We start from the raw sequence: 12,934 nt of genomic DNA, 5'->3' as shown, positions 1-12,934 counted from the left end.
ATACTGACTTTTGAAATGAACAGAATTTAGACGTGCATATTTAAGTGGCCACTGCTCTCTTGAGACTGATGATGCCAAGATGTACTAATTTATGGAAAATGTAATTAGTTTAAATGTAGTCAATACCCTGTATATTTTTTTCTGTATTTACAAATCACTAAAAGGATGGGTTGATAAGAAACAGATTGGAATGCTGTTTATACTTTGAAGTCAAAATATTCAGTATTATTAATAATTTTTACATTGTTTTCATCAATGTTCAAATAATGATAAAGGCTGGGCAGTCTTTTTCTCAGGAATCTTACATGCAGAAATCTAGTATTAAGAAATAATGTTTTTTTTAAAATGCATGAATGTCAAGACTACATGCTTGCTATATTTACTGCAAAATGATTTATTTTGTAATAAATGATTTTAGAATAAAAAGGGGAGACAACTTATTGTTTGATAATAAAGTAATGGTTAGATACAGTGTGAAATTTTCACCCAGCATGCCACAATGGTTATGGAAAAGGTTTATAATATAATCCTAAGTGGAAATAAATTCAAAACATAAAATTGTGTGTACTTTAATGATAAGCTATATAATAATAGGCATATGAAAAAAGTATTGAAGGGAGTGAGCAAAATTCATAACAGTGACTTGTTAGACAAGAAATAGAGCTGTGATTTCATCTCTTTCTCTGTTTTTCAAGTTTTATAAAACATGGTTGTATTTTATAAATAAACATTTTTATAATAAAAACCATGTGCACTGGAAGAACAGTAAAATAAATTATGGTACCACCTTATGATGAAATATTATTGAGCCATAAAAAGTCATATTTTTGAAAAGTAAATATCGCTATGCTGTGATGAGGGAGAAAACAGTGGTGTGTATAGTATAATGGAGAATATGAAGCAGGTACTGAATATGCATATTTTGTGTTAGAAAAGACTTTAAGAAAACATACAAAATATTGAGTCGTTTGGGACTAGTGGTGATTTTTATTTTATCTTTTTTATGTTTTTAATGAACAGGGAAAAATAAAAAAAAAACCTTTAAACAATAACGCTAATGAAGAATAAAATATTTATTTTGTTCATGTGAGGAATGGAAAGATGCTAATAGAGCACATTTTAATCCTGTATAAACAAGTGACTTTGATTGACAGTGTCCAGACCCTAGTGGGTAAACAATCAATTCCTTAGATTTAACTGGGCCATTTGGAAAGTACACTGACCTTCTCAGTTTCAGTATGATGACATTGTAGGTGAATAAAATGTTTAGTGTTCCTCCACATATATTTTACTTAACCTTAGGGAGTGTCTTGCCAACAGGATTTGGCTTGTGAATCAAATGCTCTTTTTAAAAGTATGAACAAAAACAGAAATTTTGAGTTTGAAGACTTTTCATCATACTAAATGCCACTTATACAACATTTAGCAAATCACTTGTTTCTTGATTCCTTCATCTGTAAAAATGATTATGATGAAACTTATTTTATCAAGTTGTTGTGGGAATTAAAAGACAATGTTTAGGACCAAACAAATGTTAAGCTATCATTACCATTATGTGATTCCTTATTATTACTTATTTAAACACTTTAGTTATACCAATATACTATGCGAAGCTGAAAATTATGTCAATAACAACAAAAAGCCTATAACATTTATTGGTATTTGTTAGTCTTTTTTATTTATAGTATCTCTTTACTAAAAGCACTATGGGGTAGAATCATAAATGCCTTATTCTGTTCAGTTAGGAATAAAGGTAAAATAAAAAGTCGTCATAAGAAAAATAAAATTGATTAAATGGACTAGGTTTTTTTACAGTAGCAATATTCTCAAGATGGGTTTAATTTGAAGTAATTAAGTAAAACCATAAAAACGAAAATGCTTAGTACTAATGTTAATGTTCAAATATTATGAAATCCTTTGACTTCACATGACATTATAAGGAGTAGATTTAATGCACTTGGTAGACTATTCAACTGCTGAAGCATTTTATAGTTCATAAAACCAGATATGCTGAAAGCAATCTCAAGACCATTTATTATTCTCTCACAGCTCTGCACTCAAACTATAGAAAAATGCTGGTGGTCTGCATTGGGTTGGGTTGGTATTAAGGGTACATGAGGCATAGAGTCGGGTGTATATTATGTTGACACCAATCTGCAAAAGTATGAAACTTCAATGTTCCTTTAGAAATATTTGCAATAGATTGATTTTAAAAGTTCAGTAGTTATAATACCTGAAAGTAAGAAGTTGCTTTCATCATACTGAGCAACTTGATTTCGCTTATCACCCATTATCTGTATGCTTAGGTTACAATCATATGTTCATGTTTCCTCCCCTTTCTCAATTATTCCCTCTCCTCCTTCACTAGCAGGTAAGCTTCTTGGATTAGAAATTACATTTTACTTATGCATCCCAGGTCTTGTAAAAAATTCCTGACATACAGTGGACAATCTCTAAGCATTTGTAGAATGAAATAATGAATGTCAAATTGAACATACAAGGTGTGATCAAAAACTATGGTGAATGTTTAAATTAAAAAAATGTATTACAGTAAAAGACACATTGCCATTAATCTCCCTCAAAATACTCCCCTCGCTTCGAACACACTTATCCCATCATTCTTGCCACTTTCTGAAGCAGTTCTGGAAGTCCTCTTTCGTGAGTATCTTTAATTGTGCTGTCATGGCTGCCTCCATGTCCTGAATCAATTTAAACGTTTGCCTTTCATGGGCATTTTGACTTTGGGGAAGAGCCAGAAGTCCCATGGTGCCGGATCTGGTGAATAAGGTGGATGAAGACACACCATAATGTTTTTATTTGACAGAAATTGCTGTACCAGAAGCAACGTGTGACAGGGGGTGTTGTCATGATGGAGGATGAAGTAAAGACACTCGTGAAAGAGGACTTCCGGAACTGCTTCAGAAAGTGGCAAGAACAATGGGATAAGTGTGTTCAAAGTGAAGGGGAGTATTTTGAAGGACATTAATGGCAATGTGTCTTCTACTGTAATAAATTTTATTTAAACACTGCCCGTATCTTTTGATCACACCTCATATATGACCCTCGCACAAGACTGTTCTTAGGAATATACATTTCAGTACCAGTCCAATAGTTGAGGGAAAAAAATTCCCCAGAAGCAAATTAATTCATTCTTTTTATAGTAGCTTTTCTGATCAGTCCTGAACTTTACTTGATGTTCCACAGAAGCTCTAATGGCCTTCATTAAAGTTTAGTGTGAATTTTCATAAGGAGAAACCACTTTCAGCCAAAATATAGCAGGTTGATTCTCCAAATGAAGCGAAGTGATTACCTGAAAAAAATCTTGACTCAGAGCCCCAGTTCATGGGCCATGGGTAGCTCTCAGCAGTGGATATTTATTGGATACTATGTACTGCATTGCATTGACAACTGAAGCGGAGAAAAAAAAAAAGAAATTGTGATCAGTTCTCTCAAGGAACTTATACTTTGAGAAGTTACTTACATATAAATAAATTAGTGATATAAAATAAAAATAGAATATCTATTTTTATAGCTAGGTAACACCTTTTGTAGAAATTATGAAGAAAAAATAATTATAAAATAAGACATTACAGTCTAGGTTCATCAGGAAAAGTCATAGATTTTGTAGTTTGGGGACATGATTAGGTTAGTTTTCAGAGATTAGATTCATTTCTGAAATGGGAAGTATCAGTAGTGCCTGGTAGAAAGAGCCAGAGAAGGCGTTCCGTATTGAGGATGTGATCAAACTTTGAAGGTAGTAATGAACAAAGGGTTAGTTAAAAGGATATATGCATTTTTTAAAGGGTAAAATCCAAAAATCATGATTCCCATACAAATATAAAATGGACTCTTAACGAAGTAATTTACTTAACTCATTAATTAATGAGGTTGAGCAAGACTTTACAATGACTTAAAGGAGCGTTCAAAGAGCCATATCTCTATCTATAGGCACCAAAGAGTGCTGACATGAATTTAAAATAGATGCAAAACTGGCTTATTCCATAGTGGAGAAAGGAAATCAATTGAACCTCCCCCAGATAAAATTTATGTGCATGTCTGTGAACAAAAATCATTTGCATTGCTATCAATTATCTACAACTCAGAGTTATAAACAGCTCAAAGACAATGAGAGGTACAGCGACCCCATCAAATCAGAACACCCAAAGGGTGTGCTAAGCAAAACTAGTTTTACTGAAGACTCCCAGTAAGTTTCATTTCAAAGTCTTTGACATTTTTTTTCATAGGTTCATAAGAGATAGCACTTGGAGGGAGTAATAGGAGACATATTGGAGTTTTGAAATACAAACCAAGGAGTTTATAGTTGATATTTTAATTCAGAGGTACAAAGTTTCTTCCTAAGTGCCAGTTCCTACTGGTGGGTCCTGGCAGTTGAAACAGTCTTTTGGGAAGGATTCTGGCCGCTCTTTTGGAAAGAGTGCTGTGATCATTTTGCATTCTCTGTCATGTGCATTGCAAGCCTGGGAGGTGAAAAATGGTAGCCCAGCTATTTAGCCAGTAGAGAGCCATTAATAGTTTTAACTCAGGGGTTGTGGCAGACTAAGTGTGCTGTACGGGAACACAAATGTAGTGTAGTGTGCAGGATGGAGTGGAGGGATGGAGAACGAGCAGAAATAAGGAAAGTCCCCATTGGAGGTAATCCAACGTTAGGAATGTGATTGAAAAATTAGAGCTTGGAACAGTTTGGTGCCAGAAAGGCAGGGTTTAAGTGGATGCCTTGATTAGAGAAGGGAACTTATCAAGTGGGAGGTCAGGGAAGAAGAGGAGATATAGACAATACAGTAAGAGTCATTTTAGGAAGTTTTAAGGGAATGGAAGTCAGTGTAGCTTAGATATATAAATTCAGTTTTTCATATCACCTCTCAAATCTGCCTTCATTTTCATTTCCATTGATACCATGGTAATTTAGATTTTCATACCTTCGTATTAGAGTTAAGTATGACTTCAGTTAACAGAGAAACCCTAAAATAATTGTAGGTTAAATAAGGTAGAAATTAAATATTTTCTTGTGTAGCAATCAATCCAAATATATGATGTCTATGGCAGGTGTGGTGTCGGAAACCCAGGCTTCTTTTGACTTTTTGCTCCACCATCCTCAATATGAGTATATTGCTTCCCCCTCCTGATCCAAGATACCTGTTCCACCCCCAGTCCATATTGTCTGCATTGTAACTAGAGAAAGAAAGGGAGAGCCTGTAACTTTCCTTTCATGGAAACTAGAAGTTATACATACCATTTCTGTTCATTTACATGGGCCAGAATTTAGTGACATGATTATAACTATCTCTACGATTCAAAAAGAGTACCAGATAAGCCACAGACTTTTGGAAATTTCAAAGTAAATTACTTAACAACTCAAGGTCAAAAAATATATTATAGTAGAAATTATAAATATGTAGAACTGAATGATAAAAATATGATGTGTTAAAATGGGTGATACATGACTGGATTAAGAAACTGGTACATTTATACAATGGAGTATTACGCAGCCATAAAGAAGAAAGAAATCTTACCATTTGCAACAACATGGATGGACCTAGAGAACATTATGTTAAGTGAAATAAGTCAGACAGAGAAAGACAAATACCATATGATCTCACTTATATGCGGAATCTACAGAATAAGTGAATGAACTAATCAGAAACAATTTTGGAGACATAGAGGAAAAACTGAGGGTTGCTAGATGGGCGGGGGTTGGGGATAAGGGGGAAGGTGAGGGGATTAGAAAACAGTCGGTAACCACAAGATGGCCACGGGGTTTTGAAAATTAATTTGGGGAATGTAATCAATAATGTTGTAAAGATTTTGTAGGGTATCCGATGGACACTTATCCCATTTGGGAGACCACCTCAGGGATGATGTAGATGCCTGGTCACTGCACTGTACACCTGAAGCTGAACAATAATGAATGCCAACTATATATATATGCATATACACACATATATATACATATACATATGTATGTATGTATATGTATGTATATGGTTACAGGAAGCGGAATACAGCATTAGGAATAGAGACAGTGGAAATGTAATGGCTCTGTGCGATGTCAGAGGGATAGTGGATGGGGGGAGGGGGTTCACACAGTGTGAGGAATATAAATGATAAACGTCTAAGTATTGTTTTGTCTTGTGCACCTGAAACTAATAAAAAAATAAAGTAAAATAAAATAATTTTAAAAATGGGTGATACAGCCAGCAAAAGTAGTATTTATGGGGAAATTTAAGACTGAAATACTTAAATTAGAAAAAAGGGATAAAAATAAATGAGCTTATCACTCAACAAAAGAAATTAAGAAAATGGCACAATAACTAAAAAAAAAAAGGCAAAAGAAAGGAAGAAATGGAGAAAAGACTATAAATTAATGACTAGAAAGCAGACATGCAATAGATAAGGTCAATAAAGTAAAGTTGGTTGTTTAAAAAGAAGAATAAAAAAGGCCAATGTCCATCATGACTGATGAAGAAAAAAAAAGAGAAGGTTCAAATGAACAATGTTATAAATGATAAAGAGTATATAACCGTTATCTATTGGAGAACTTAACCACATACAAGGGTATTGTGAATAATTTTGCAGTTATATGTTAGACAATTGGGAGAAATAAATTCCTAGAAAAATGTAATTTGCCAGAGTAAGAAGAAATAACATGAATAGTACCAAAACTAAATTTTAGAAAATAATTAAAAAGTTTCATCAACAATTTTTAATCAATTAAAATTTCTCTGGAAAGGGCCACCAAGTCTAGATAATTTTATAAACAAGTTATACCAAATGTTTTAGGATCAGATCATTTTAGTTTTACAAAAACCCTTCCAGAAACTAGAAAAAGAGGGAACATGCCCAGCTCATTATGAGGTAGCGTAACCTTTGAGACAAAACCAGACATATAAAGTATAAATTAGGGTAAATAAGGGACTTCTCACATATTAATGTGAATGCAAAAATATTACACACAAAATATTAGCAAAGTAAGTCCAGGAATGTATAAAAAGGATAATTTATCATGAACAAATTGAGTTTATTCCAGGAATTCAGAGTTGCTTTAATATTAGAAAATCAACCAATACAATTCACCATAGTGACAGATTAAGGAGAAATAAATTTAATAAGATCTCATTATATGAATAAAAAGCTTTTATTCCCATGATATCGTTATTCATCGCCTCAATCTTTTTGACAAACTAAAAGTAGAAGGGAACTTCCTTTAATCTGATAAGGGTCTTGTGAAAAAATATATGGCAAACATGACCTTAGTGTTTGAAAGCCCTCCTTTCAGACCAGGAACTAGTAAAGGATGCCCCATTCCACAACCTCTGTGCAAGTGGTCCCTAGCCAGGGCGTAAAACTATCATTAGTAGCAAATGTTATTGTCTATATAAAAAGCTCTAGGAATTTAGAGTTAAATTATGAAAAATAAAGAAAGTTTATCAAGTTTGATAAAAAACCAGTATGTGAAAGTCCATTTTACTTCTGACTCCAGCGCTAGCACTAAGAAAATGTAATTAAAAGCATGTTAATACAAAAGTAACTGAAAAGTACAAAGTACATAGGAAAAAAATCTAACAAAAAGAAATGCACGTCCTTTGTAGTGAAGACACATTATAATAGCCAAGACACTTCAGAATACGAACAAGTTGGGACAGTTTTGCTAACATATTTTAAACCTTATTAAAGCTATGGAAATTCAGACAGTGTATTCTTGGCATAGGAATATATAAATAAGTAAATAGAGAACCTAGAAACAGCAATACATATACATGGAAACTTGATGTCTGATACAACTAGCATCACGTATTCATAGTAAGGATGGAGTTTTCTTCTTTTTTTAATTAAAGTTTATTGGGATGACAGTGGTTCATAAAGTTACATAGGTTTCAAGTGTACAATTCTGTAATACATCATCTATATATCACATTGTGTGTTCACTACACAGAGTCAGTTTTTCTTTTTTTCCTTTTTTTTTTTAACTGCTGGGTCTAATTTTTATTGCTAAGTAAGTACTTTGTTTCAATGTTTTTTGTTTGTTTTTGTTTTTTGTTTTTATTTTTTAAGGAGGGCACAGCTCACAGTGGCCCATACAGGGATCGAACCGGTAACCTTGGTGTTGTTATTAGCGCCAAGCTCTAACCAGCTGAGCTAACCGGCCATCCCAGGAGTCAGTTTTTCAATAGACCGTATGAATAGATAGATTGACCTTATCTCTGAAGCAAAACTGAATAATGCCTAAATGTGAATGGCAAAACCATAAAACTTTAAAAGAAAGAATAGTTTAACATTCGCATGACTTTGGGAGGATGGGGGTGGAAAAGACACTGAAAACAGATCATAAAGGAAATGATTGATGTGACCATTAAAATTAAGAACTGTAAATCAAAAGATAGCATAAAAAGAATGAAAAGAAAAGCCACACTTAGAATGTATATTTGTAGCAGAAGCTATAAGTGACTAACAATTTGTATCCAAATCAATTTTTATTTAAATCTTACTGCCAACAAAGTCATTAGAAAAGTTAAACAACCTAGATTTCTGGAAGGAAAGAGGGAAGGAAGTGAGGGAGGGAGGAAAGAAGGAAGGGAGGGAGGGAGGGAGGGAGGGAGGGAGGGAGGGAGGGAGGGAGGGAAAGGAAAGGAAGAAAAAGATATGGGAAGCATTTCAATTAAAGAAGAAACAACATGTGAGAATATATTCAGCTTCACTAGTAATCAGGAAAATGCTGATTAAAACCACAACGAATTGTCATTTTTTAAAACTGTATGCACTCTTGTATCTATGACACATTTCACACAAAAAAACCAACATCAACAAATGGAGGGAAATTGAAACATGTTAGCAGAACTTGAAAAAAAGATTTACCACAAAAGAATGAATGCTGCCCTGAGGGTAATGTTCAAAGACAGCTAGTAAGTGAGAGCTTGGTCTTCAGACTGGAGTAGCCTGCCCCCAGGATAAGTATCTAAAGGTGTTCTGAGTGGAATTCAGACACAAATATAAGTTTTAGAGAATCAATTTTTATATCCTGAGCTTTTACATGCACTTTCTCCTAAAATGGCTGTGCTTGAAGAAGCCATGTTACCTTTCATAATAGGCTCCCACTTTACAAAAGAAAGGACTCTGTCACCTATCCTGGGTACCATGATGGCAAATTCCCCCAGGCACTTTAGGGTGCCAAACAAGGGGCATTTATGATTTTGGTGCTTTCATGTCCTCCTTTAATCAAGTGTCTAAGGTAAGGCTTCTTGTCCTTAGTTGTACATATATTTTTGATTAGAACAAAGAATGTATAGGTAATATGGGGTGTTGGGAATGGGGTGTTCTGAAGTTGACAAATACATTGTTAACTGTCATTGAGGGGGAGTAACAACAATTTTATTGAATGACCTAACCTCTTCCACCACCTTATTAGAATCAGGGAACGTTTAGCTCCAGAAAATAAAACTCAGAAATGTTGGGAAGAAACAATTGAAAGCAGCAGTGTTTTATTATCATCCAGGTGACAAATGCTGACGTGGCCCTATGCCTTATCTATTTATCTGCCTTAGAATTATAATTCAAGTAAGACAGTTGTCACAAGGACACACCAACACATTTCATAGAATTGAAAAATGAAGTCAGACTTTTTCTCTGCCAGAAAGTAAGCCTGATTTGGCTGGTTGGTTTGACAATGAGGATTGGCTTTGCCAATCTGCAGCTCTAAAGTTTTGATGAATATATATTTAACGTTAAGATAAAATAAATGTATTAAAAATTTTATACTGATTGAATGGTATTAAAATTAACAAGATTTTTATTTTCTTCAGTCCTTTTTGTATGTGAGTTCAATAAAATGCCTCGAGGTAAAAGAAGAACAATTGTAGTCATTTGACAGGTCTTGTAAAGAACGTCGTTTTGGTATACTTTCCAGAAACAGAAAATGAATGACTTTAATAACAACATTGGCAAGTCATGTGGTTTCTAATTCTTTGCTTTCAACAAAATTGAAGGGAGGACCTAATCGAGCTGATAGATCATTAAAATTAATTTTTGATGACAGATCACTATGCAATCTTTGCAGTAAAACTAGAAAGGCATTTGAGAAATTGAGGGACATCGTTAAAACAAAACTGTTTTCATTCTCATGTACGTTTTTACATGAATAAGATATCTCAGTGATTAAATCTATAGAAACAAAAAATAGAAATTAAATGGAACCCTGTCTTATTCAAGCAAAAATTAGCATTATGGATACCTGAAAAATTAGCCCATGGATACCTGAGCTAACTTAGTGCAGGAGAAGAGGAAGCTATGTCCGTCCCATTAAGAGATATACTTTTGGAACATTTGGGCTTTTTAAAAAAATGTTTTTCTCAAAAATTTTAATATACTTAATGTTAAGTGTAATGATAATTCAATCCCCCAAAATGTATAACCCTTAGAGCGTTATTGTTACAGGGAGTTTTAAAAATCAGCTTTTCTCCATAGATGTACATTTTTTTTTTCTTTTCACGGAGAAGGATGTAGTACAATAGGAAAACCAGTCAGAAGACTTTCAAGCATAAGGTTTACAAGCATAAATATATTATCTAATAGGATAAAACTCTGTGAGGGTGAAAGATTAGAAAGAAATTCTAAGGGAAAAGGAACAATATAAAATTTCTCTTTAGAAAAGGATCTTATTTAGTTATTTTGTAAGTGGATAAATTGTGGTAACAGATTATTAAAGTATTTAAAGTTCACTGGGGAAGTTTATATGAATAATGTAAATGTCAATTTATTTGAAAATGTCAATATTTACAATATTCCAGAAATTTCATCCTTTGTAACTATCTGAACTTATGATGAAAACATTTAGATAATTTAAATCTGGAAGGAGCCAAAGGGTGGCCAGTTAGCTCAGTTGGTTGGAGTGTGGTGCTATAACACCAACGTTGCCAGTTTGATTCCCGCATGGGCCACTGTGAGCTGTGCCCTCTTTAAAAAAAAAAGAAGAAAAAAAGGGAGGAGCCATAGTTAATAAAGTTATTTAGGGAATATCTACTCAAAATTTTGAAAACCACTGACTTAGAGCAAATGGATATTTAATGTAGTTGCAACTTGTCGGTGTTTAATCAGCTTCTTAAAACAAAGTTGCTTAAAACAGTCTAGTCTCCCTTATTTTCAATGTATACTTACAGAGATAAGATTACTTATCGGATCAATGCTAACCTGTAGCTTTATGGAGAAAAACATATGTAAATTTGCCTGGATTGAGAAAAATTACAGAACACTGGAAAACTCTTAGAAATATGATGTATTAGTTTTTCAAATCTGTTAGGGCCTTTAGCACATCTCTGACGGGTTCTTCCAGCTAATATTAATGGTAACAGCTTTGAACCATGCACACCATTTATCTCCGAGGTCCTGGGGTCCAGGACACACTAAGTAACGCTATAAACTCTTACTTAACATGTCTGCCATTAGAATAGACAATGGCTGTTGGAGTGGTTACTTTTAATTTGCTTTCCTTCCCACCCTGGATGTCGCTGCTAATTGTGCTTCATCCTACCACATGTGCAGTCTGCTCTATAGGCAGCTAATTTATTGAAGCAGGGCCATTATTCTTGGTTAGGACACCAAGTTCTGCTTTACTTTACGGCACTCAGAAGTACATGGACCCAATAGAGTTAATGTGCTCACTGCACTGTCCTGCTTAAGCTCAGGAAATAACTGACTTGAGTATGTAAATCTGGCCAAATAACTGATCATTATTTGCCGTGCCGCCTCTGAGTATTTGTAAGAATCTCGAAGCTAAGTAAAATTTGCCTTTATCTGTTTATAAAGCCAGAACTGACTGTTTCAAAACCCAAGATCGAGTTAGGTTCATTTTTGGTTTTGCTAAGGCTACGAGCCTCTCTCTCATTGAGGTTGCCTGAAAGGGTCAGTTAAACTGGCTTCACTCCAAATAAAACGCAGTGTGCTCTGTACGGTTTTGACCCAGAATCAGGTGAATCTCAGCAGTTTTGGCTGAGCTACATTGTAAAATTTTGGATTTGTTCAAACTTGACACTTCCTGGGAACCCATTCAAACTGAAACCGGAAAAAGGTTTTGCACAAACCCTGTCCTGCCCGTTCTGCCAAGTTTCCCACTGCTCTAATGTTAGTCTACCTTCTGTATATTCCGATCGAGGGCAAACGGAAATATCCTCATGAATCTCTCATGAGGGATCTTGGTTGCAACAATCTAGACATTCTCCTTTCGCTACCTTGTCCCAAAACACAGACCTTGTATTTTGTATTAGTCAGTATGAAAATATGTCTGTTTTCCAAATAATGGAGTCATCTTCCAAGGGTTAAATTTCTAAAGCATGACCGAGCTTATTGTCAAATGGAGAAAATGATACTAAAACAAGTCGGCTCTTTATTCAGTCTCAACTTTGTGGCAAAAGGTGGTGACCAATTAAAAAATGTAAGACTTACTTCAGCCTGCAAAAATGGTTTCTTACAGCCCTGTCAAATTTTTCATAAATGCGGTGACACAGGGAAAGTATCATCGAGAAATTACATAATGAATGCAGCTTCCCCAGCAGATAAATTTAGTATTACTGAATTGCTCAGACTGACAGCTTCAGATTTGACGCTGATAAGTAGTCATACTTCCTGTGTAACTGCCTTGCTTGATAATGTGTTTTATAGTCCTGTTCTAAACAGTATGACAACACAGTGCCTTCCTTCTCTGAGTAAAAAGCTCCTGCTTTGTGTGGTGAAGATAACATGAGTGTACATCACAAAACATCATGAGAGCATCTTTCTGAAAAAATGCAATACATGTAAAAAAATGCATTCTGTTCTCTTTAAAAGAGCATATCTGGGTGAAATCTCAGAGTAAGTAATAGTGTATTAAGTTGATTTTTAAGATCCCAACTTAAGTAGGAAGCAAAATACGAGCGTTACACCCCTAATA

General features: G+C 34.4%; 1 protein-coding gene across 9 annotated transcripts in view; it reads left to right on the top strand.

The window, feature by feature from the left end:
* Positions 1-12,934, top strand: part of CEP128 (centrosomal protein 128) — a 345,597-nt gene that overhangs the window by 295,095 nt on the left and 37,568 nt on the right. The window lies entirely within an intron of this gene.

The sequence above is a fragment of the Rhinolophus sinicus genome, chromosome 3, assembly GCF_057876585.1.
Source record: "Rhinolophus sinicus isolate RSI-liver-muscle chromosome 3, RSI-T2T, whole genome shotgun sequence".
Classification (NCBI taxonomy): domain Eukaryota; kingdom Metazoa; phylum Chordata; class Mammalia; order Chiroptera; family Rhinolophidae; genus Rhinolophus; species Rhinolophus sinicus.
The sequence above is the reverse complement of the archived record's forward strand: the minus strand, read 5'-3'. Positions and strand labels throughout refer to the sequence as shown.